Source organism: Rhinolophus sinicus, linkage group LG06 (genome assembly GCF_036562045.2).
Source record: "Rhinolophus sinicus isolate RSC01 linkage group LG06, ASM3656204v1, whole genome shotgun sequence".
NCBI classification, from domain to species: domain Eukaryota; kingdom Metazoa; phylum Chordata; class Mammalia; order Chiroptera; family Rhinolophidae; genus Rhinolophus; species Rhinolophus sinicus.
This window is the reverse complement of record NC_133756.1, coordinates 137,874,357-137,901,246: the sequence shown is the minus strand read 5'-3', so window position 1 is coordinate 137,901,246 and position 26,890 is coordinate 137,874,357.

Sequence of the window (26,890 nt, the reverse complement as noted above, 5' to 3'; positions counted from 1 at the left end):
TACTTGAAGATGGACAGTAGAGGAATGTGACACTAGATATTTTGATTTTAGTCAATTTGCCTCAAATTTTCCAATTCATTCCTCTTAAGTGATTTTATTAGAAAATTCATCTGCCAATTCTACCCAGATTCAAGAATGGTTTCAACAGACCTTCACATAAAGTCATCTAACCAGTCGTGAGGGCTAACACAGATTAAGTTTTTCTACTCTTCAGTTCCAGTGGGATCCAAATTGCTCTGTCATAAATGAAATATAACAGTACTGATGTGTTTTAAAGGAACACATAGGATTTAAATCAGTCTTGCTCTGAACACTGCTATAGCCCATTAGATCGTTTTATACATATTTATGACATTAGCATAGCTCTCTGAATAAAATCTTCCTCTCTCAGATCCTATGCTCCCTCTGGGATTATATGCAACTTTCAGGGTTTCTCATTGTAAGAACCCTTATTTACTTTTTCATCCCAATAAATTTAATTTGCACATGTATGTCTTGCTTTGTGCTGAGAACAATTAATATAGTTCACACTCCACAGTATAATGGATTTCATGAAACTATTATGTATATTATACATTTGAGGTAGGTTAAAACAAAATACAATTTTATCTTTTGAAAAAAAAATTCATTGAAAATTTTCCATCAAAACAGAGTCACCTTTAAGAAATACTGCATTTTTAAAATTGTTTAAACTTATCCAAACTATATACAGCATTAAGGAATAGGATACCACAGCCATAAATCTTACAGATATGTGTAATCTGAGAATTACCATACTATAAATGGGTGAAATCCATATGTTATATATTCCCCTTTGCAAACCTTCAGGCTTTGAGTGTAGCTATTGGGCCAAAACTTTATTAAGGGAATCTTGTGTGAAGAAAAATGTATCTGACATTGAGGAAAGAAAATGTTAATGAAGTAATAGGGTTTAACAGTAAGGCATGTACAGTCCCATTAAAGAGTAAAAACATAAAATGGCATCACAATGTAAAACTGCAAATAGTATGACATGAAGCTCAATCAAGTATGTGAAAATGGATTTATGGAAAAATGCAGTGATATGGCACTAATTAGAATTTTTAAAAAGTTCTTAAAAGAGGCAAATTTTCACTAGTTTTTATTTACTCACAAGCAGATGGGTTTTAGATTAGATATTTCCATTCTTTGAAAAATCTCAATACTTTGTTCATTTGATCTCAGTCACAACTCATGAGACCAAGATACCTCCAATCAGTTCACCATAAGCAAGGCTAACTTAGTCTGGTCTGCATTAATAAGGGAAGTGATATTGAGATATATATGCCTCTACCTACTCTACCCAGCAATTAAAATTGTCAAATGATGTTGATGGAAGAAAATAAACCAAATGCATCATATAAACCATCTTGTTTCCTAAATACACAAAGCATTTTATTGTTTGAGGTACAAATAAGAACCTAGTTAATAATCAATTAAGAAGGAATTGTCCAAAGCAATAAATAGTTGGCAAGTTTCCATCAAAGCACACATAATAACAAGGTGTACACTTATTCCATCTAATAAACTTGCTTCGGTGCCCTTTATGTGTGCTGTTTACTCACTGTTAATGTTTGAGCATAACATTTTTAAAGCAAAAGATATTTGTAAGTTTTAGGCAGCTAACAAGTTTATCCTGTTAATTTAGAAATATGCATTTTTTTTTTTTTTTTTTTAATCTTTGGCCTGAAGACTAAGGTAAAGTAATTTCAAGAAGAATTTCCTGCAAAGTTGAGGTGAGGGTGAGATCTGCTTTTAATCACTATAGTCACTCAGCCACGTTCCTGGGATGTGAAGGTCTTATTGCCTAGGGGATTCCCAGCAGGATGTCAAGGAAGTGGTGGCAGGCATGCAGACCTGAATTGAGTAATTAATTGGGCAAAATTATCCTCAGCAGTCATTATGGTGAATTAACAAAATTTTCTAATTATTTCCCACCAAATTTATCTTGCCTACCTACTGCTCTAGTTATAAGTTACTTTTTGAATCATAATAGGTCATATTGCCTCATAGACGGTGCATTGGCTTGTGAAAATGCAGTATTCTCACAATAAAAGCATATTAAAGTTTAATACATACATACGTTTTGGTTATAGAGAGCTAGCTCATTTGTTCTTTCAAAATAAGAGCTGTGAATTGTTCTGTTCATCATTTCTCTTACAACTTGCACTTTATCTAAGACGTTGACCTACCAACAACTATCTAGAATTAAAAGGAACAATACCTGAAGTTTTCATCTTTTTCAAGATTCATCTTGCGACCCAAACCTTTAAAAGTAAAAAATTGCATACCTAGGAGTTGATGAAGTAAAATATTTTTGGTTTTGTATTAATCACTATACACTATAACTTTCCTTATTATAGACACATATGATTCCCCATCACTCGCAAACTTACATCGTTGAAGGGCACATATCACTTTTTCAAGGACTTTAAAAAATAGTTAAATATGTGTAGAACTCAAATAGTCATATGAAGTGGTTCTATACAGTCAGTGTAGTATGTTTTAAATAGGAAATACTTTCCACAGTGAGACATGAAAAACTCTAATTTTACATTGAAAGCTTCTTTAGGTTTTTTGCTTTCATCTTAAATTTAACTATACTTAGGATATCTAATGGCATGTTTTCAGCTTAGAGCAATGATAAGTCTTATTTAGATCTAAAAACAATGTGATGCACACATTTTCATAACTAATAGTTTATGCAATCATAATTAGTCCCAGATTCTGAAATTTGCCATGAAAATCTATTGGAGTTCAATTATTCCACTTAGTTGTGTACTAAGCTGTGCTGTCTTTTGTTTCTTATCCATTTTCGGAGTCTTGGCCCCAGGCTTTCTCTTAATTCTATCCAAAATTCTTTTAAAGGAACACTGGTTAATATGTGGCCTGAAAGTATAATATAAGTTGGAGGCTCATAGTGAGGTTGTAATTATTGAATTTCCGTGCAGGAACATTGGAGCCATTTACTAGAACCATGTAACTCACTTTTTTTTTGGAGATTACAAACGTTTAGGGGATTTCATCTACGCACATATGCTCTCCTAAATTTGTGCTATTTAAGTTTCCTTTCAACAGTAAAAACCAGGTTAAAGGAGGTTTTTGTTGTTGTTGTTGTTGTTGTTGTTTTTAATAAGAATTCCTTGAATCATTACTAGATTGAGTTTTTGTTTTTGTTTTAATGTGGATAAGGGGAAATATTCTATAATAAATTAATATATACAATAAAATCGGTAAATAATGTTAGGGTTAGGCAGGACTCACAAGTATGTAAAACTGTTTTTAAGAAATGTTGGAGTGGGCAATTGGTCTATCTAGCATTTGACCAAACTTGATATGTGGAGGCAGTCTTTAAATATTTGGAAGAAGGATCTGCCTTTTGCTACAGAAGACAATCATAAAAAGATATTTCTTTTTCCCTCTTCTGACATGTGATCTAAGCTTGGCCATTTGCATATTCCTGTCTGCTATTGTGATTTATAATTTAGTAACAAAATATACATATGTATTTTAAGTCAGAGAACATTTATGGCTGCTCAAAAAGAGTTAAATATTGTGGAAAGTGACCTGAGATGCTCGTTCTAGAAACACGTAACTTAAAAATCCAAAAATGTGGGGCTTCAGGTATTGCTGTATCCAGGCATGCTGTATTGTCCCAAGTCAGTATTTCTCTTTCTAAAACTCAAGTCTGCTTTCTCCTTTGTCGGATTTACTCATGGATTAGCTCTATTCTGCAGGTAATCTCTAGCATGTTCCTATTAATTCTGGCAAAAGCCACATATTTGCAATAAGGTAGTCAGTCTCATGCAGTAAACTGTGAACTGAAGTTTTGATTTTGTAAGACTTGTGCCAAATGTTATTAATCAATTTAGGAAGTGGTGTCAATGTTATCCTCATCAAACAGGTTTACTGTGGAGAAGAAGTATGTTCCCTGGAAACATAAATCATGATGGGGTAACCAGAAGAAGGAACAGTAGAGGCTAGCTAGCAGGTAGAAACAACAGCCATTTACTACATTTGATAAAGACTCTACTAAACTACTTTTTCTTTTAGCCCCTCAAATAGGGCAAGAGCAATTTCCGGTGCTTGAGTCACAATGCCTGTGATTGAGAACTGTAGGTTATGGGGGTCGGTAGAGCTACTCGTTTTAAAATTATAATGTACATTTCACATTGTACAAATTGTATAATGTACAAATCCGCACTCTAAGAATACAAAGAAGAAAATGATTTATCTTCCTAAGTATCAACGTATCATCACAGTTTGAAAAAATGTTGGGCTAAGTTGATATTATTTCAATAAATTTCTATATTAAATGGCATTGCTAAGCAAGCAAACACAGTGGGGAGGACAATTTGTATGTGTTCCACAACTTGCAAACAATTTCACAGCACTTTTTAAAATTCAGCCAATTAATATGTTACCCAACTTTTCCCACCTCCATACTAACAAATAATTCCTATTACTCTTTGATTCAGAATAGGGTGCATAGTGATAATGAGATAATGCCCTTATGAACATTGTATAGTGCAGTGAGATTCTCACTTACACTAATCCAATGGAACATAAGCTCCACGAGGGCAGGGAATTTTATTTTTGTATATACTTCTATATTCCCAGCTCTTAAAGCAGAGTAAAGAATGAAAAAAAAAAATGAATGTGCAATTTTACTAGTATCAGCTGACAAAGCAAACTTTAGTTGCTGACCTAGAAAGAAATGCTTTTGTTATTTGCTAACCAATCATATATCTATATAGATGATATAGATATAGATATAGATATAGATATAGATATAGATATAGATATAGATATAGATATAGATAGATATTGAGAGAGAGAGAGGTAAAGATAGATATATTTGTATACCTATTTATGTCTATAGTTATATATGCATATATAAAAAAAGATATATTCTTTGTAAATCAGACTTGTCTTTTTTCTTAATTATCCTAGTTCATTAAGGACAATAACTTTAGAATTCAGAAGGCCACTAATGTTTCTCAAGCTATAGGAACTGGAGTTATAAAAGCTTACTAGTTACACAAAATATAGTAAAATAAAAATAATAAAACATATAGTTACATGAGAAACATAATGATAAATGGCAAAATTCATTCTCAAAATTAAATACCAATTAATACTTATTTCAGTCATATAACCACTAAGTTATAGGGACAATTCTGTCTTCTGGAATGGCTCTCAGTTAATTCGGGGAGACTAACCTGGAAACCAGTTATTTCATTATAAAGTAAATATGAGGACTTAGAAAGCTATTTGCATAAACAAGAAGAAGGATCTAGTTTAGAGACTTAGAAAAAGTTTACTAAGATTCAATTTCAATTGAAACTTAAAGAATGAGTAGGGACTTTAAAAACAAAAATGGAGAAGAAACGTGAGAAGGGCATTCCAGGTGAAATTTACACTTATTTGGGACGAATATCTTGTAATTGGTTGCAATTAATTTGGTCTGCTGGTAATTTATTGACTATGAAATTCACCTATAGCTGTTCTTCTAAGTATGGATGATATAATCTTCAAAAGGTATGTTGAAAATTGGTAATGGTTATGGCCATGGGAAGGGAAGATATACATTTTATAAAGTCCATGGCTGTCCTCCACAAAAGAAAAATATAACATAGCTCATACAACTTTCAAATGTCCTGCCAGTCCTTCATTTAGGAAACCAAATCAAACCAAATAAACAAACAAAAATAAAAGCTGATGCTTATAATTGCCTTAATCTAGAATTTAACTCTTATTTTATATTAACAGAAAGATTTTTCACGCGTTTAATACACCAAAATTTCCAAGATGCAACTGTCGTCGCAACTTGTAAATAATTGTTTTAGGAAATAATTTTGTTCAGAACTTTTATCAAGGTGAGTGTCGCTTATGATATTTGAGTTGCCAATACAATATGACATAACATTCTACATTCAAAGCTGTTGCATTCATGTAATTCTACAAGTAGTCACGAACCTCTAAGCTACTAGTTTTTTCAGAAAGTTGTGCCTGGAAATGTACATATTGAAGCACATATTCATTATAAATTACTTTCTGTTTATGTATCCTTTATATTATAATTGGAGCTTTATTTTGTTTTTAATTTTGTCAGTGCGGTTCAATAATGTATGGATTTCTTCTCAGCAGAGTAAAGAGAGTATCACAATGTATTTGTTACCTCAGTGGAATAATAGGATTAAGAACCGCTGCCCAGAGTGCAGATGAGAATGATACAAGTCTTCTCAAAAACATGTAGAAACTAAATTCTCAAGTTCTATGTACAATTGAACAATACTTTTTGTAAATTAAAAAAAATAGTAATCAAGATTGCACTAATTATGCAGGAACAGGCTATGTTAGCCAGTGATTTGAGTGTCAGCAACCCCTCTTCAGTCACCTGTGTCATCTCATTTTCAGGACTGACCCTTTCTAACCTAAGAACAACCAGGGCGGGAACCTTGACAAAAGGCTGCCCTGAGTCCTGTTCAGCTTTCAGGCTCAATGGGCCCAGCTGTGGCTGTTTTGAATCATACACAATTCTGGATTTATTTCCAAAGCTTGAAATGCTCTGACTTTGAAGGTCTGGGAATAACACTTGGCTTAATGGAAGCACATTACTTCGCACAGTTGCCTAGAACTGCTGGCTGCTGGAGTGGACTGTGGCTAAGCATCAGAATCATTGCCCATTTATGGATGGCCACATGCATATCCATGTCCAGGCCTCACAGCCTTCCCCATCCACTTCATCTTTGTTGTCCAAGTGTAGTATCAACATTTACACTGAAACCACATGAACAGGGCTGTCTAAGCAGCTTGGAATCTGACAGAATGAACACAGGGGGCTATCAGTGAATTTCTCTTTGCTTTAGCTGAGACAAAAAGTTTTGTTTTGTTCTGTTCTAATTACAGTTAATATAGGAGAGTCAGATGAAAGTGACTGTACCACATAATATACTAGGTTCCTTCCAAATGTATGACATCTATCAATCTAAAAGTTCCCACTAGTATATTCAAAAATTGGATGACTATATGAAACATAAACCCAAAAATATTGGGGGAAAAAAAGAGGGTTTTAAAATCATACTGGGGCACAGCTGTGAAAGCAAAGTCATGTAGGAATCAAAGCAGATAGCCTACATTTTAAAAAACTTAAATTAAGCACATGAATGTAATGAAGAGGCAATGTAGGTATGTAATCTTTAGGGATCCATAAATTAGTTTTATATTTTTAAAGAAAATGAAATTTTCCAGCATTATTTTAGTTGAATGTCATGTACTTGATCAAACTGAAAATAGTTTATCTATGTGATCTTTATGAAAGATATACCTACACATGGTTCCATTGAACTGATTTTAATGACCATTTGGAATCACCATTTATAACGCTATCATTTGCATGGTGATTGACTACTAGCAAATAATTAAAACAATCAATAATACAGATCTGATTTGTGACTAAGAATTTTGTGATAGCTAAACCAAATGTTGAGGTGGGAAGAAACACAGCTATGACAATTTTTAAAAAAAATATTGTCTATGACTACTTTTGTGCTTGGACAATAGAGTTGAATGGCTGTGACAGAGATCTTATGACCCTCAAAGCCTAAAATGTTTACTGTTTCTCTCTACAAAAAAGCTCTGCCAATCTCTCAACTGGAATATAAATTTTCATTCATTAATCAAGATATAGAAGTGGCATATATTCATTACGTTGCACTATTCTACTTAATAAAACAGAGTCATATATGGCACCTTTTGTTAACGATTATACACCCAAAATGTTATGCTCATAGATAAAACCTACAATGATTCCTTTTAAATGCTAATCTCTTGAATGTGTCTTGACTCAGCAGGTAGTTCATTATTTTCCATCCTGACTACTAGTAAGTAACATGAATATTTGTGACTCAATTATGTGTTTTGTATAAAAGGGCCTCCCACTAAGGCTAAGACTTATTCTGCGCATTTAATTTACTCATTCAATATATTTATTGAATATTTCCTTTGTGTTATTCACTGAGAGTTTCCTGAGTATATATTTGAAGGAAAAATGTGATTCTAAAGTTAAAAGGGCTCTTAGCCTAGTGAGAAGTGCCAAAATAGGAGTCATCCTACAATCCTGTTTGGTTCAAGCTGATGATGCACTAGAGGGCACAATGCAATGTTTTGTAAACCTATCCCAGTTTTGTTTTTAATAGTTATATGATGTCTTTCAATTAAGCTCACGAACTTGCCACTGAGCTCTTACATTGGCAGCACTGTACAAACAGCTCGGTAAGGTTTCCTCACTCAGTATATTGGTGTCTCACAGCTGTGTTCCTGTCAACATGTTGTGGTGTCTTGCTGAGTGGCATTCGATATTGTTGTTGCATGTTTTTGTGTGGTGTCCGGAGAATGTCTGAGCTTGAATTAGAACAAGGAACAAACATGAAATTTCTTGTTAAACTGACCAAGAGTGGAAGTGAAGTCAGGGACATGTTAGTCCAAGTTTGCGGGGATAATGCCATGAATAAAACGGCAGTGTACAAATGGACTAAACATTTTTCCTGAGGGGAGAGAACATGTCACTGATGATGAGAGGTCAGGGTGGCCAGTAACAAGCAGAACTGCCAAAACATTGCAGAAATTTGTGTAATTGTGCATCAAAATTGTTGGCTGACTGTCAGAAGCATAGCAGACCAAGTAAACATCGATAGAAAAACAGGAAAATCTTAACTGAAAGTCTTGGCATGAGAAAGGTGTGTGCAAAAATGGTCCTGAAGGAACTCACCAATGAACACAAACAAAGGAGGTTCGAAGTTTGCCAAGACTGTTTGGAGAGGCAAGACGATGTTTTGGGCTGTGTTATCACTGGTGATGAAACATGGGTGTACCAATATGACACTGATACAATGCATCAAAGTGCACAATGGAGGTCAGCCAATTCTTCACAACCAAAAAAATTCTGTCAGTCCAAATCAAGAGTCAAAACGATGTTGCTAACCTTTTTTGGTATCAGAGGAATTCTTTATGAATTTGTACCAACAGGACAAACAGTTAACCAAGTTTACTATTGTATTGGAAGTGCTCAAAAGGCTGCACAAAAAAGTTAGATGGAAACGACCTCAACTTTTCGCCAACAATTCATGGCTCTTGCATCATGACAATGCTAGCTCACATGGCACTGTCTGTGAGGGAGTTTTTAGCCAGTAAACAAATAACGGTGTTGAAACACCCTCCCTACTCACCTGATCTGGTCCCCAATGACTTCTTTCTTTACCCCAAAATAAAGGAAATATTGAAAGGAAAACATTTTGGTGACATTTAGGACATCAAGGGTAATACAACAACAGCTCTGATCGGCATTCCAGAAAAAGAGTTCTAAAATTGCTTTGAAGCGTGGACTAGGCACTGGCGTCGGCGCATAGCTTCCCAAGGGGAGTACTTCAAAGGTGACCATAGTGATATTCAGCAATAAGGTGTGTAGGGCTTTTTCTAGGATGAGTTCGTAAACCTAATTGTCAGACCTTGTATTTATATATGTATATATACATATATATGTATGTATATATACACATATATATGTATGTATATATACACATATATGTATATATACATATATAAATACAAGGTCTGACAATTAGGTTCATGAATGTGAACCTAGTGTGTGTGTGTGTGTGTGTGTGTGTGTGTATACATTTGTTTTTATCAAGTGTCATAACAATTCAAAATGTATACTGACATAATTTTTATTTGTTCAAATTTAAGATTTCTCTCAAATACACAAAATGTACAGGGGAATTTAGAGATAATATAGCCCATCTGTCATATTTTACAGACAACAAACGCAAAATAAAGCAACTTTAGAGCTTGAGAAACTTAGAGAAGATCTCATAGCTTCAATCTAAATCTCACAATTCCTAGTTTATTGACTTGTATATTTAATTCAGGAAATGTTTACTAAGATCCTACAGTGCATGAGGCAATAAGAAGTGCTCTCTCTAGTTAATAGGATGCCCTGCTGTTTAGAAAGTTTTCTTTGCCTGGAGTCAGTATATACATTTGTTCCAAGTTTCTGTCTCTCTTACTTCTATTCAGTTTGCTGCTTTGAGAACTGAAGGGGATGATTTCATTGCCAAGTTGGTAGTTATGTGAGTAGCCATTTAAGAAATGGATTATCAACCAAAAATAGCTGACTCATTAGCTATTATAATATTTAATATTTATATATAATATAGTGTGCATATACTTATATTTTTCTACTAGTTAAAATTTTGAAGAAAAATGATGATATATATCTCTCATAGGAAAATATAAACTGATATAATCCAGGTATGACACAAATATTTTAATGTATTCATATATGTATGTTCTACCCTGTGCCTATTACAGACTTTGCTAAGGGGTCACAGCAATCTTTCCTCCTGAGCTTGGATGCAGGCTCAGAATCTTTCTCAATTCAGAACTTTGAATAGTTCCTAAAAACCACTATGTGTTAGAATTCAACCCTGAAGTATTGTCATCTCTGAGTGAGCTCTAGTTATATTTTCCCTGCAGCCAGTCTTGAGTCTCCAGACAGTTTCTCTACGAAGATTTGCTCTCCATTGTTTCACGGTGCAATAAGTCACATTCATTAGTTTCACCCAAAAGTTATATAGAATATGGTTGGTAATCTACAGAACGTTATAAAGCAGGACACAGGTGAAAACCTTCAGTCAGGGAAGCAACACAAAGAAAATAAGATTTTAAACTAGCTATAGAGAATTTCTTACTGTTCGTGGGAACAAAAGGTGAGTTACAGTGTTGGTCTTCCCCCCCAAACAGGCTACAGGCTACGTGGGTATCGTTGGTCAGCATGCTACCCTAGGTGGGCCCACAGAGTAATACTACTATGAAAATACTACAGTTATGAATATATATATATATATATATATATATATGTATATACATATGAATATACATATATATATATATTCATAACTGTAGTATTTTCATACTTTGATCAATATATATATAGTAATGGAAGTTCTCATCAGTCCTTCAGGGGAAACTACCAACTTGTGGAAATTGCCTTCATTTTCACAATCTCTGTCTTAAGTAATTCAGCATTTAATTGGCATACCATTTCTTCAAGCCCTATATGCAGTTTTTTGCAATCCCTCTTTCAAAAACTTAAACTATAACGCATCTTCTAAATTTTTTGAGTGACTTGAAAGATCAATGCTTTTTGAGAAACTATATACCACATTCTCAAATATTGTTAGCCATTATGGCATTTTTTAGAGTTGTAGTTAGACATTATAGAATTACTACTCAGTGTATTATTACATCCATAAATAGCATACGATCCATATTTAAAATGTAGAAAATTCCAATGTGGACCTGCATACTAAGCAGCAGGTTTCATTATAACATTTTATTGTAAAATAAAGGAAAGGTCAATGAAGTAAATACACACTGATTTTATTTATTAAATATTGTTTAATACATGCCTTTTTACCTGAACAGTGACGCTCTCTGTAATTTCAGAAAACAGGAACAAACTGGACTTCTTTTTTGAATGTTATTTCTTTAGGCACCATGTTAAGTCATTGTCTTCCGTGTGTTAAAGAATGGTATTCAAAAAAATATGTAAAATCCTGACTGCGCTACAGATACGAAATAAACATGTTAAAGATTTTATTTAACGCCTTATTAAGAAGGAAACCAGGCAGGTATTATAACCAGTAAAATAATTATAATCAGTAATGAAAATTAAAAAAACACAGCCATTTATAAATCAGATTACTGAAATCCATTTAGAAATGGATGCAAACCTGGTTTCTTCCACCAGGGATGGAAAAGTCAGTTGAAGATCCACTGGATAGAATATATGCATATGTTTATAGACAAAAATTAGCTTTGCACTGGTATCAGTTACCTACAACTTAGAAAGTTGTGACATAGCTCATAGCCAGTGAAAGGCAAGGAGTATTCTGGAATATAACTCAGATAACCCCAAATCATGTGCTCTAAACAATGCACAACTTCACATTTAAGCACCTCTTTTATCCTCTTCTACTAAGTTTTGACTGTTATAGAATCCCATCCAATACGAGGTAAAAACTGATTTTATAGGTCCCTGCAGGAAACACACCAATGAATCAAGCTTCTATCTATGAAAAGAGAAAAGCATGTCTTCTCCCTCCAGGCTTCTATTCTTTGTCTCTTTTCTATTTGTCTCTATCTACCCATTCTGCCCTCTGTGTTTACTTTTCCCACTGAGAATTTAAGTTCCTGGTATAAGTAATTCCCATTCCCATGTTACAGAATGTATGGAAACTGTGTTTATAAATCACATAAAACTTTTTCTGTAATTAGTGCTTCCTGACATCAATTAAGAAACTTACATACCACAGTTAAGAAGCACCAGTTCTGGGTCCAGGACTGTAATAGATGTTGAAATGAATAGAGAGAAACATCTCCAAGAAAGACTGTATTATGATGTCAATTATGTTGTTTCCATGATTAAACTACATAGATATTTGTAAATGCATCTACACTTAAGATTTTCTTTCATAAGATTGTTACCTTGATTCTTGGTTAGGAAACATATTTTATGCAGTAAACTAAACACACAGTTAAAGTCTGAGTTCCTTCTCAGCTCCTTCACTGACCTAACAACTTGGCTTGGTCAAGTCTCTTAACCTTGTTGCTCATCAATGTCCCTGGGTGTAAATAAGGATAAAACTAACCTATCTCACCCAGAGCTGTCTCACAGAAACAAATGTGATTCTATTTGAAAAAGCACTGCAAATATTTTACTACCCACATGCAAGACAGTATTTTCAGTTAAAGTTGGGTAAACGCTTTCTCCTGTAACAATGGTTTGCATTTTCTTTTTCTGAGAGAAATGTACCCCTCAAGACATTTTCTGACCACTTTTTCAGATTTTAAAACAGTGGTCTTTCAATCAATAAGCACCTCCTTCATTCATGTTCTTTATTTTTCTCTGTGTACAAGAATCTTCCGGGACCTTTTGCTCCCCCACCCCTTTATTTACTTTAAGGGAATGATCCACACAGTTCAGAGACAGAGTTCTTTGTTTAGTTTAATGAAACATTATAAAGGCAAAAGCCTCTAGAACACATTCAGTAGAGTCCAACACTCTTGTGCTCTGTTATTTCTTAGGCTATCAAAAAGGAGGGCATTATAGCTCTTTACAAATAAGGTTTTTCATTATGATTTTATTTTTCTGATAAAGGGTTTACCTAAGTCTCCTTATTAAAAGAGTAATAGATGAAGATACCAAGGCAAAAATTCAGTTACTAGCATGATTTCATTTGACTGGCATCTGGAGATAGAGCTCTCAAAGAGTAAATTCTCATTTCCAATTGCCTTTACCATACTGGCCCAGAACTAACTTCTTAACCGCTCTGAGTCAATCTCTCCAACAGAATGAAAGTCATAACTGCTGTATGGGAACATTTTTACATTCAAAATAGGAAGTGATTGTAAATTACTTAACACAGAACCTGGCACATAGTAGGAACTCATCAAATGCTGACCCCTTTTATTTTTATCAGCAGCTTATTTTAACAACACTGCATTTCAGATTATTGCTTATAACTAAATAAAAACTATAGCGTAAAATATTTTTCCTTTTTTGATGATACTTCACAGATATACCTAAGAAAGGCTTGACCTACATACTTCTATTTTGGACACGAGGGACACAAACAGCATTCAAAGATAATCTACAAAGAATGTTTTATAGTCTTTCATTATCTCAAGATAAATGCTTAAGGTCCATAACACTCTGGCACAGTCATCCATAATTGTTGTGTAACTCCATGGCATTGGTTAAAAATTCATTCTATTTCATAATCCTTTTAACAAGTCACATTTTATGGCATGGCTGAGTTAGCATTTTTCCCCATGTAGTATGTATTCCCAAACCACTACTAGCTCTTTTATTTCTATTTTTAATTCAATAAATAAGGAAGATATTTATTTAATTCCCTCAGCTAACAGAGAAAATAGTTATGATTCATGAATTTTAAATGTGAAAATGAAGAAAAAAGGAATACCTGCTATGATGTTATAGCTGCACAGCTGGGTTCGAGCAGAGATTAATTCATTTAACAGATGTTTTTGGAGCACCTGCTTATACGGCACTAATGAAGATAATTATGACATTTGTACTTAGGAAGCTTATAGTGATAAATGAAACTATGGGTAAAGATTCACACTGGAAAACACTATTATTTAATTTGGATGTTTTCATACTCTAACCTTCCACACACCCCTCAACACACACAAAAGGACATTCTTAATAAAAGAAAAATTGGGTTATTCGAGAGCTTTAGCCTGGTTTAGCATAAACCAGACAGAATGTATTTGTATGCCTATAAACAAGAAATCTTTACATTATTTTTGGTTTTCCACAAATAAACGTCTAACTCTACAAAGTTGTAGAACAGAGAAAAGAAAATGAAAATTATAAACCTCATATAAATAAAAAAAAACAGAAAACCATATTCTGAACAGTGTGTAGTTTTCCACTGTGGAATGCCCTTTTGGGATAAAATAATAATAATAATAATAATAATAATAATAATCTAGACACAAAGCTTTTACTCTTGAGAAAAATTAACTCAATATGGATTACATATCTAAATGGAAAATGCAAAACTGTAAAACTCTTAGAAGATAACAGAAGAAAACCAGATGACCTTGGATATGGCAATGACTTTTAAATACAACACCAAAGGTATTATCCATGACAGAAATAATTGATAAGTTGGACTTAATTAAAATAAAAAAACTTCTGTCCTGCAAAAGACTGTCAGGAGAATGAGACTAAAAGCCACAGGCTGGGAGTAAATATTTGCAAAAGACAAATCTGGTAAAGGACTGTTATTCAAAACATGCAAAGAATCCTTAGAACTGAAATAAAAGAAAATAAATTGCTCTATAAAAAAATGGGCAAAATACCTGAACAGACACTTCACCAGAGAAGATATACACATGTCAAATAAGCATAGGGAAAGATATTCTACATTACATGTCATTAGGAAATTGCAAATTAAAACAGCAATGACATGTCACTACACACCTATGAGAATGATCAAAATCCAGAACACTGACAACACCAAATGTTGGTAAAGGTATGGAGCAAAAGGAACTGTCATTATCATTCAGGACTGGTGCAACTACTTGGAAGACAGTTTGGCATTTTCTTATAAAACTAAGCACACTTTTACTATACAATCCACCAAGTGTACTCGTTAATATTCATCCAAATGAAAAGTTATGTCCACTCAAAAATCTGTACATAGATGTTTATAGCTGCCTTATTCATAATTGCCAAAATTTTGAAGCCACCAAGTCATCCTTCAGTAGGTGAATGAATAAATATCTTTCAGTTAATGGAATAATATTCATCACACACAAAAAAAACTATATTAAAACTAAATTAATCAAAACACTATGGTATTAGCATAGAAACAGACACATAGATCAGTGGAACAGAATAGAGAGCCCAGAAATAAACTCACACATACACGATCAATTAATTTACAACAAAGAACTCAAGAATACACAATGGGAAAAGGATAGTCCTTTCAATAAATGGTGCTTGGAAAACTGAATGGCCACAAGTAAAATAATGAAACTGGACCACTATCTTATACCATAAACAAAAATCAACTTAAAACAGAAGATTTGAATGTAAGATCTGAAACCACAAAACTCCTAGAAAAAACTATAGATGGAAAGCTCATTGACAGCGGTCTTGGCGATAAGTTTTTGGATTTGACACCAAAAGAAAAAATAAGTAAGTGAGCTACATCAAACTAAAAAGCTTCTACACAGCAAAAGAAACCATCCACAAAGATGGAGAGGATGGTGAGAAATACAGCCCAAGGACAAGATATAACCCAGATAATGTAGGGCTTATGGGGTTTATTTAAATAGGGTTTTCTTTAAAATTGGGTGAATGCAAGTTTTCCAAGTATTTTCATTACAGTTGTATAAGGGCTCACAATCAAAACAGCATTGGAGAAAATAAACATATACACAAGTTATTTTTTTATTTTTTTCAGAGTGGGAGAACAAAAGTGAGTAAAGGAATATCAGTTAAGTTATTGAAAGGCTACTCAAACTCTCCTGATGGGAGATGAGAGTAACTTGGACTCAAACTTGGATGAGGTTTATGATGCTGATATGGAGAAAGGGAAGAAATGAAAATGAGTGGCAGAGGTGAAGGACTTCTAAGATGTAGTATACAGGACTTGTCCATAGACTAGGCATGGTATATGAGGAAGAGAAAGATACTGGGGTGATGCAGATATCTGCCTTAGTGAATGTTCATCAAACTGATGTGTTCTGAAGTAAAAGGTAATTCCAAAATTAAGAAATGACTTGAAACAGTGAAACAGTTATCTCTGCTGATAAATTAAAAAATCTTATATTTCCAAAATAATGTAATTATGTACGCAGTTCACAGAGAAGTTCAGGGTTTCTCTAAGAATTACTATTCAATCCCACTGTTTATACCTTTGTGGTCTAAATAAATTGAAAAATAGACACAAGTGCTAGGAACTTGGACATCTAATATCAGGTTATTGGTGAACTGGAGAATAGAGTTATGAGCTACAGCCAAATTTGGGCATTCTGATACTTTCCCCATTTCCTTCCAATCTACTCCCCAAATCCATATTTGAATGGGGGAAATGGGTTTGCAAGGCCGGAGCAGGCTAACTGCAAAGCAGATCACATTTGAGGATCCCCAAATCGGGAAATTGATGAGCTCCAGAACAGATGATAGAAGGAACACCATGGGCACTTAAATAGGTAACACTTACCATTCAGAGGTTAGGAGTGGGAAAATGTTAGCTTTTTTTTTTTTTTTTTTTTAATGTTAGCTTTTTATAGCAAAGAAAGTTTCAAAAAATGGCATAAAGAGAAAGCGTGAGGAAACATGGTGTTTTAATGCCGTAACCCTGATGTATACTGAGGAAACTGACCAGTGCATTCCAGACGTTTAGCTGCCCACCGCTCACAAGTATGCCCTTCACCCAGGGTAAGGAATGAAGAGTGCATTCAGAAGCGTCTCCTCAGTATCACTCCATCTTGGAAAAGGAAGGCAGAGTTTTTCATGGACCCATGAGAAGAAACACCTGTTCTGGAATCTAACTCTTAATTCCTTTGATAGGCATGTCAGTTCCAAAACATTGCTTGATGCTGCACTAATACCAGTGGATTTGATTTTCATTTTATAATAAAGTATATTTAATACTCGGTTTTCCTGAAAATAAGACCTATCCCAAAAGTAAGCCCCAGTTAAGACAGCCAGATGGACACATTTAGTATGTTATGACGATGTTCCAGAAGATGATATGGCTGTATTTGAATAAATGTAGATTGTTGTACAAGAAAAAATAAGACATCCCCTGAAAATAAACCCTAATGCCTCTTTTGGAGCAAAAATTAATATAAGACCTGGTCTTACTTTCGGGGAAACACGGTATATTATTTTCAGTATGTTAATAACGATCCTTTCCCTTTAGATTATATAAGGTTTATACTGGATGCCAAAAATGTGTAAAATATGTATGTTCCACTGAGCTGTGTCAGGGGAAATATTATACTGAATGAAAATTATATCATATGCTTGCTCTGAGCCAGTTGTGCTCAATGCTGGATATGTACCAACATCTCTATGCAAGTATATAAAAACATTGATACCCCATCTAAGCTGCTCAATATCTTCTTTGGGACATTTAGTTTCAAGCCTGAGCGCATTTTTTTGCAAGTACTTGGGATAGTTTCTCTGTGCAGCCAAAACAGAGATTAGTTTATTTAAGGAGTCCCAATTTAGGAAAGTGAAAGATAATAACTGCAATTTGATCAGAATTCTTTGGAAAGCATTTGCAAAAATTTCTTGATTTTGTAACTAAAGGAAAACATAGCTCCGCTCTTGTCTAGATAAGCTCAATGCAATCATTTCTTGTATCTCAAGTGCCTTCGTAATGTCTAACTTACAATTTGCTTTAATAAAAATTAGGTGGGAAAATGAATGGATGGATCAATTGATGCATGAACAAATACAGAGGTAGACAAATGGGTGAATACACAAATCAGAAATTGATAGACAGGTGAGTGTGTAGATGGATGGATGCAGGCATAATGGATTGACAGGTGAGTGAATTAATGAAAAAGTGAAGGAAGAATGAAGGAGTGAGAGAGTACATGGACTTGTGAATAGATGGTTTGCTGAACGAATGAGAAAATAACGGATGAAAACAGAGGGAGACCTCTGAACTTTTTAACACCTCTTTGTAGTGCCCAATTTACCAACTTTCCTAGAATGAACCATAATTTATATTTGATTTTTCTCATGCTTGGTAAAAATGTTTGATTTTGGAGATGCCAATGAATTAAATAATTTTCTGGTTGTGGACTACCCAGAATTAGACTGTGATTAAAATATTAGTATAAACTCAATCTCAGTAGGGGCTAAAGTAAAAATAGTTTGATGACCACCTACAAGAATGGTTGAATCGACATTTTGACATCTTAAGTATGACTTTAAGGATGTTGTCTATAGAGCTTTAAAGACCAGGGAGAGATGAGGCAGGCTCACACAAATGAAGCAGTCCTTTAAAATATCACTTTGGAAACAAAAGGGGGTTACAAAAGGATGGATTTAGAGCTGAGACTCCAATTCCTGTTTATTAGCCTAAAGATGGAAGAAACATTTTATTATGCATTAGTTTTTAGTTCCCCTAGGACCACAGATTTTGATCAGCCTAAGAGACCAATATAAGCCAGGAAGAATACAACTGTGATTTATATTTGTGTATTAGGTTCTACATAAAAAATCACTTCCATGTGTTTTTCATGAGAGGGATCTTTACAAATGCAGAGAAAGATTATATCTAAGTCATACACATTAAAAATTTACGTTTATCTTGGTTCGTCTTTACAAAATTAAACAGTAAAATAAGCAAATAAATATGTCCAGTTTTAATTGGCATATTACTTAATAAATTTCTACTTTTTGAATAGTTTTACATTTACAGGAAAATTGCAAAGGCAGTACAAAGTGTCCTCATATCCTCCACACTCAGGTTTCCTTATTATTAACATATTACATTAGTATGGCCCATTGGCTACAATTAATGAACCAATATTGATAGACTATTATTAACTAGGAACCATATTATATTAATATTTTCTTAATATTTACTTAATGTCCTTTTTCTGTTCTGGGACCCTACCTGGGAGACTACATTTACTCTTTGTGTCTCGTGACGCTGCTCATGACTGTGACCATTTCTCAGACTTTCCTTGTTTTTAATGACCTCGGTCATTTTGAGGAGTATGTATGAGTCAGATAATTTGTAGGAGGCCCCTCTACTGGAATGTCTCTGATGTTTGACTCACTGTAAAACTGAGGTTATGGGTCTGGGGGAGAAAGAGCACAGAGATAAAATGCAATTTTCATTACATCATATCAAAGGTACACATAATCTATAAGATTTATGACTATTGATGTTGACTTTGATATCATGTGGCTGAAGCAGTTATTGTCAGGTTTCTCCACTGCAGTTATTTTTTATCCCCTTTATGGTCCTGTACTTTTTGGAAAGATGTCATTATGCACTATACTTAAGGAAAAGGAAGTTATGCTCCACCTTTTTGAGGGGAGAGCATCTACATGAAATTTTGAAGTTCTTTTGCTTTTACTTAGTCACTTTATTCCGTGAGAATGAGGTGGTTTTTTCCTTCCAATACTAGGAATACAGGCTGTTATTTTCACAACTACCACTGAGTAGGGGAATGGGGATGAAATTGGAGTTAAGTTAAAATGCCACAAAGTTTTCTCTTCTTACTGCAGATCAGTCTGAATGTTATCAAATTGGTACCAAGAAAGCAAGTGATAGATGTATATAATTAGTGTCATAATAATATCTGGAAGCTTGAGTTGTACTATGAAAAGAAATAAAGAAGGTGCCTTGATAGGATGATAAGCCCCCTGACTCCCCAAATTAAACTCTTACTTTATCGTTTATGGGAAAATATTTCTTAACAATTAAGTATGGCTGCAGGTTTCTTAAAAATACAGCATCCTCACAGTATATTTAACTTTAGGGATTATAACAGCAAATGCTATAAAAAAAGAGCAGAAATAAAATATAGGAGTGAAAGGACAATAGATGCAGATAATAAAAGCAATGGCATAATGTTATTAGAACCCAAAATTCCACCCCTCACCCCAACCCCAGGCTGTTTTCTTCACTCCCAAGCAAGTCACCAGTTTATACTTAGTTAAACTTTACAATTTAAAGGTCAGGACTGTTGAACCTGTTTAATTGGATAAGGGCTATTTGTCAATTTTTCAAATTTACTGAGAACGCTACAGTCATGTTAGGGCATCAAGCTCTATCCAGGAGCTTGAAGGCATCGAAATGCAAATTACATTGCTTAGCATCTGCAAGTTTAGAGAAAGGAGTTTTTGTATTTCCCTCTCCTTTGCCAAAAATCTGCTGGAGAAAATTTTCCAGGAATTCTTAATAGATGCACCTGGAGTCATAATACATCAGTGATTCTCAACCTGTGTCATGCATTTTAATCACCGTGGAGCTGTAAACATTCTCATGTCAAAGTCTCATCTCCAGAGATTCTGATTTAATTGGGCTGGAGTGCATTCTGGGAAATGACATTTCAAAAGCGCCTGGGTATTCTAATTTATAGCCTGTTTGTGAACAGCGAAATTCCCTAACCTGGGACTTAAGGAAGATTCTAAGAATAAACCTATTTATTCTCACTATTTTCCTGCCTCTAGTCCAGATACTCTCTCACCTAGCCTAGATATTGGTTATTGATATTCTATAACTGTTTCTGACCAGTTTGCTATTAACTAGTCATTCAACTTCTAGGATCTACCACTTATGTAGTTATATTATCTGTGTACTATTTCTTTAAATATATACATTTAAATAGTTGTCTTCCCAAGATATAAAGAGATTAATTTTGAGGATGACAATGAATGCATAAGTATGAAAAACTTCTGCAAGGTATTTACATAAATCGAAGGATTAACTCATTTAGTTTTGTAGGCCTTGATGTCTTATATACCTACATCTCAGTAGACATGGCATTTTAGAAACAATAAACATAATTTAATCCTAAAATTCTTTATTTTTTCAGGTCAATATGTCCCCATGAAAATGTGCATAATTTTTTTTAGGTTTGATGTTTAAATGGTAATATACTTGACTAGTAAATATCTATACATTGACTAAAACTAACTTTATCACCTTTTAAAACTACTATAATTGGTTGGTGTCCAAGAATAGTTTGAAACCATGTGCTAATAAATTTTCACTCTTTAATCTATATTGATGAATATCAAATAAGAGCATTACTTACAAAACTTGATTCCCTGGGATATATCTTTGAATTCTTTTCAAAAACACCTGTGGCAATCTGAAGAGAAAATGAACTAATCTTCCACTAAATTAAACAACTATATATGGAGAAACAAGAATTTCCTGGTGGAAATTTTATTGTACATAATTCCAATAAGTAATATTTATATTCAGAGTAAATAGTGACTATCGCTATTGAATTCCTATGTCTGTCGTATAATAATATATATCCGATTGCATTTCCTTATAATATATTGGCATTATAATTGTTATGAAATTAATAGCTCCCCTCCTAGAAGTAATGGCTTTCTTGTTGTCCCTGAAGTAGCAGATACCAAGCAATTGTAAAAGTGTTTCAAATTAATTTTTATTTACCAATTACCAAGACATAAATTAGAAAGACTCTCCTCTCCACCAATACAGTCTCAAGGATAATGAATCAGACATCAGTCTTATCAAACCTACAGGCATTCACTGCTTTGGAGATGAAAATTATTGACCCATTTTTCCTTTTGTTTCTTTTTCTCCCATAAAAATCATTAAGCATACAAATGCCAATTATAAAATTTTATTTCTTTATAGCAAGTGGAAAGGATATTTGGATTTTTGTTTTGTTTTTTCCCTCTTCAGGGCTTAACTATCAACCTTTTCTTTAGGCATATCAGAAAGCCACTAGGAAGTTAATAAATGAACTTAAGCACAGGAAACACTGACAAGATTACAGTTTTAGAAATATACCTCAACTAGTTAAATAGAGAAAAGGATCAGAGGGCAAGAAGCTAGAGGCAGGATAAGTTAACATTAGTGTGTCATTCCTATAGCATTTGTTAGTTGACATTCTACAGAAAGAAAAAGTTTTCTCTATTATCTAAGTATCTATCTATCTATCTAGCTATCTGTCTATTATCTATTTATATCAGTGTGGTTCAATTCCAACCCACTTGCTTTTGTCAAATACAGTAGGAATGCATTTGAAATTCTTATTCAGTCTTCATGATAACTTCCACTGGGTGACTTCTGCTGCAAAGAAGTATTTGAGACGCTCTTTTATTGCATTTAACTAGGAGCACAGTTTTTTAAAAGGTAACAATCTAATGTTAATCCTAAGAAAGTGCTCTCCAAGGCAATATTTTTGAAGCAATAATAGGGTCAAACTTACAGTAGGACCCAGATACCCAGTGTTATCCTTGGGAGAAACAGTTGTTGTGTTATCCATTACATGGATAAGGAATTAGAGGGAAATTGATACCAACATACAATACTTGTATTTATTATTATGTTTCCTGATTATGTCTTCTCTTGGTAATATTCAAATAAGAATTTTTCACTTATTTGAAATTATAAGCCATGACATTAAGAATGTTTATCTAAAAGTTAAAGCAAAATTAAAACAGTTTATGAAATAACACTGGCAATTGTTTACAAAGCCAACTCAACATTTGTATAATCATACAGGGGAAATACCGCATTTAACTTGCTAGTTATTAATGATTTAAGGATTAGAGTTTACTGATAAGCCTTCTCTTGTGGATATGGACATTATTCCTGTCCAATAAAAAGATAACCCTCTCAAATTATGACTTTATTCCTTATACAAACTAACTAGTCTTGTATATAATTAAGCAAACATCACATGTTTTTATTTTCAAAATTCTTAGAAATATGCCATTTTTCGAAATATCCTTGGATTCGATTTTACCATTTTGTCATCCCCTTATTAACAAGTTCAAAAATAAATATTTGCTACATGTTCATTCTATATTTGTAGGAGAGTCAAATTTTAACATTTTGAAAATTATTCTCTGACAATATTCAATAATCACAATATGATAAATAATATTTGCCTATCTTGCTGTGACCCATTCCTGTATGGTAATTAAAATAAATAAATGTAGTCTCCAATCTCTGTAAGTCCACTACAACCTTATGCTTTTTCCCTGTAAGTGCAAGTTTATAAAATTCAGTTTCTCCTGATCCTTCAGTCAAACTCATGATTGGAAGTCCATGTCTGTACTTGGTAGGAACAAGCAAAGTGAATTCTCAGATATCCCTAAGCAAAATTACTGTCCTTTGTTTTCAGTGCTATAGAAAGCACATTATTCTACAGTTTTAACCTTTATAATGCACAGAAAAGGAAATTATAGAGAGTTCAGAGAACAACCTAGTTGGTCCTTGTATCTTTACCAAGTTCTCACCATAGGTAAATGGTATGACTGTTATTCAAATCCAAATGTGTATTTTTACAGCCAATTTTCCTCCAGTACTACATAAACTATGTATTATTGAAACATTGCTAGATCTGTCAGATGCAAAATGACTATAAATCTTACACAAAAGACATCTTCAGTAAATCAATGAATTTGACTAAAAATGTGGTCAGTTATATCCTACTAATAAGAGACAAAGATTATGAGTTTAATTCTTATATTGCAGCAGTAGCATTGAGCAATGCTGCAACACCATTCAGCCCAACTGGCTATAATAAGATTTCTCTGAGTCATATACTTAAAATTACTTATCAAGAAATATATCAGTGTGCTAAACTCTGGCTTGGAATTGATTGTATATTTTCTTCTCTCACTGCCATCACTCTGTGATGAAGACATTGTTTTATATTTTTACATTTGAGAAAGATTAGTTTGACATTTTTAGAAAGTTTCCCCTAAGCTGTTGGACTATATATTGCAATGATTTCTAGTGTTTTAACCACCTTCCTCCAGTTCCTTAATGTTCTGAGATATATGCCAGAATGCAACTCTAGAAGTCACAGAGAAATCCTCTTCTGTGTCTTTCTAGTTTGATTTAACTCTAATATTTACATGGTTCAAAAGCTGCAGCTGCCAACAGGATGGGGGATTAACAGAAATTAACTCTGAGGCCCTATACTGTTGGTTCAAAGTGGTATTAAATGCATTCCATATACATAGAGCAGGGGTGTCAAAACTGCCCGCGGGCCAACTGCAGTCCGCAATCTATTGTTAATTGGCCTGCAGCAAATTCCAAAAATATATTTAGTTTACTTAAATAAACCAGGTGAGGCAATACGTACTTCACCTCGAGTGAGTGGCCTGGCTGTTTGTGCATTTTACCACATATGGCCCTTGGTGAAAAACGTTGAAAAAAGTTTGGACACCCCTGACAAGTACTTCACCTCGAGTGAGTGGCCTGGCTGTTTGTGCATTTTACCACATATGGCCCTTGGTGAAAAACGTTGAAAAAAGTTTGGACACCCCTGACATAGAGTGTTGGCCAAATGAAGCCAGAATCTACAATGTTCTACAATGTGTTCTTTTTACATAAATGGGAAAACAATGTGAATGCAACATACGGGTGTCTAGGATCATGTGAGGCTGAGCAGCTGAGATTTCTGGGCCTTGACCCCTAGGCTTTTATTCAAAGGGATGTGCTCATGCACTTACTTGTTCAGGTTACTTGGCTCAACACTGTAAGGTTAAGAAATGTGCCCGATGTCACAGAACTACAGAACTGAGACCTGATAGCTCTAAGTCTAAGGCCATTGATCTTTCTACTTCCCTATGTTGCCAAACAAAAGAGGTATAAATCATCTATTTCTGCTAGTATGCAAACTAGTTATTCACTATTTGCAAAATGTTAAGGTATTCCCTCCAGAAAATGCAAGGTTTTTTAAGTTTTGTGATTTAATGATGAGCATGGCTTTCTAGGCTCTAAAACTTTCCTTCTCCCCTTCCTCTTCCCTTCCAACGTTCTCTCAATAAATACTTATCATCACTTTCTAGGGGTAATTCAGGGTGTTAAGTGGCGATCATCAAGCTGTGAGCATGATCCAAACTGCCCAAATTTCATGGATTTCGTAAATTAAACAGGGATCACATTTTTAAATTCAATTATGAGAAGTGTTGTGAATGAAAAATGTGGTGTAAAACAAAAGGATAAAACTGAAGACTTGCCCAACTATGAATAAAAGTCATGGCCAGTTCTTTGAAGTGAAGTGTTAGCTTAACTTTTAAGTATGGATAGAAACATAGTAGGTCAAAAGAGAAGGGAAAGGGAGGGATAACAATACCTGTGAAAGCCTTGCATCAGGAAGAGTGCAGTGTACTCCAGGAACTCAAAGAACCCACGGGGAAAGAGAGGCAGGGAAAGGACCTAAACCATAGGAAACTATTGGAGGTTTAAAAGGAGAATGAAACTTCTCAGAGAAAATATTTTTAAACTTCACTGTAAACTATAGGTCACCTATTTAATGACATGTGGGACAGCACCAAATGTGAAATTGACAGAGCAATAGATTGTGAGTAACAAATGCTGTGAACGATCAGTTTTCAAACAAACAAAAGTATTGACATGTATAATATATGAAAACAGCAGCATTTATTTTTAGGAGCCACCTTTTCTAGAGAAAATGCTTTTAAGTTAGTTCTTGGGAAAAGTGACTCTTGCTAAATAACATGAATGGTATTGGTATTAATGTTTTCCACTTTTATTTTTCCTAGCCTTTTCCAAATTGTCTAATTAGATGAAACTATAATATCCACAGTCCTTGACATTATTGTTTACTTTTCTTCCTCTTCTTAATACTTGGTAAGGTGAATAAAAATATTGACTACTGCTGCTTACATTGACCTGTAGTAACTATTTGACATGTGAGAGAATTCTTTAAATCTGTTGGCTCTTGAATTGATTTCTCTTTTTCTTTTTCCTTAAATGACTCAGACATATTTTAAAATGTACAAACAAAATTTTAATTTTTGAATATTTGGAAAAGACTGATAAGCTAAGAAGTAAAACACACACACACACACACACACACACACAATCATAATAGTACTAGTAGAGAGAGCTGATTTAAATATGCATGTTTGAAGTAATTTTTGTCACATGCAAATATTTTAAAACTAAAAATAATACAGTATTTCATATTGAAAAAAATACTAAAATATACATTCCTGTCATTAAAGGGTCTTAACTTACATCACCATTTAATGGCTACATAGAATTCCACTGCTTTTTTCTAATTTTCACATCGTTTTTCATCTCTCATAACTTTCTTCTTTTGCCACAGTGCACATTTATAAATCATGATCTTGAAAACATCTTCTTGATGAGAAAATTATAGTAGATACAGAGGCAAAAGAAGGAAGTGTGACATTTTTAAGAACACTAGGAAACAGCTGTATTATGTGTAGTCTGAGAATATCCTATTACTAGCTTTTCAAATATAGTAAATGCTAACATATTAGAATAAATAAACTGCACAAAGATTTATTTGCAAAACTATTTATAATAACATTATTTCTAGTGTTGAAAAGATACCGTTATTTAAAAGAATGCACATTAAATTAAAATTTATATTTACACAGCGTATTATTAAGCAGTTATTAAATATCAAAAATAAAATATTGGAGAGCTTGGGAAATGCTCCAACATTAATTACTCAAAAGATATTAAATCTTTCTAAAGAGAACATGATGATGACAAATCATATATAC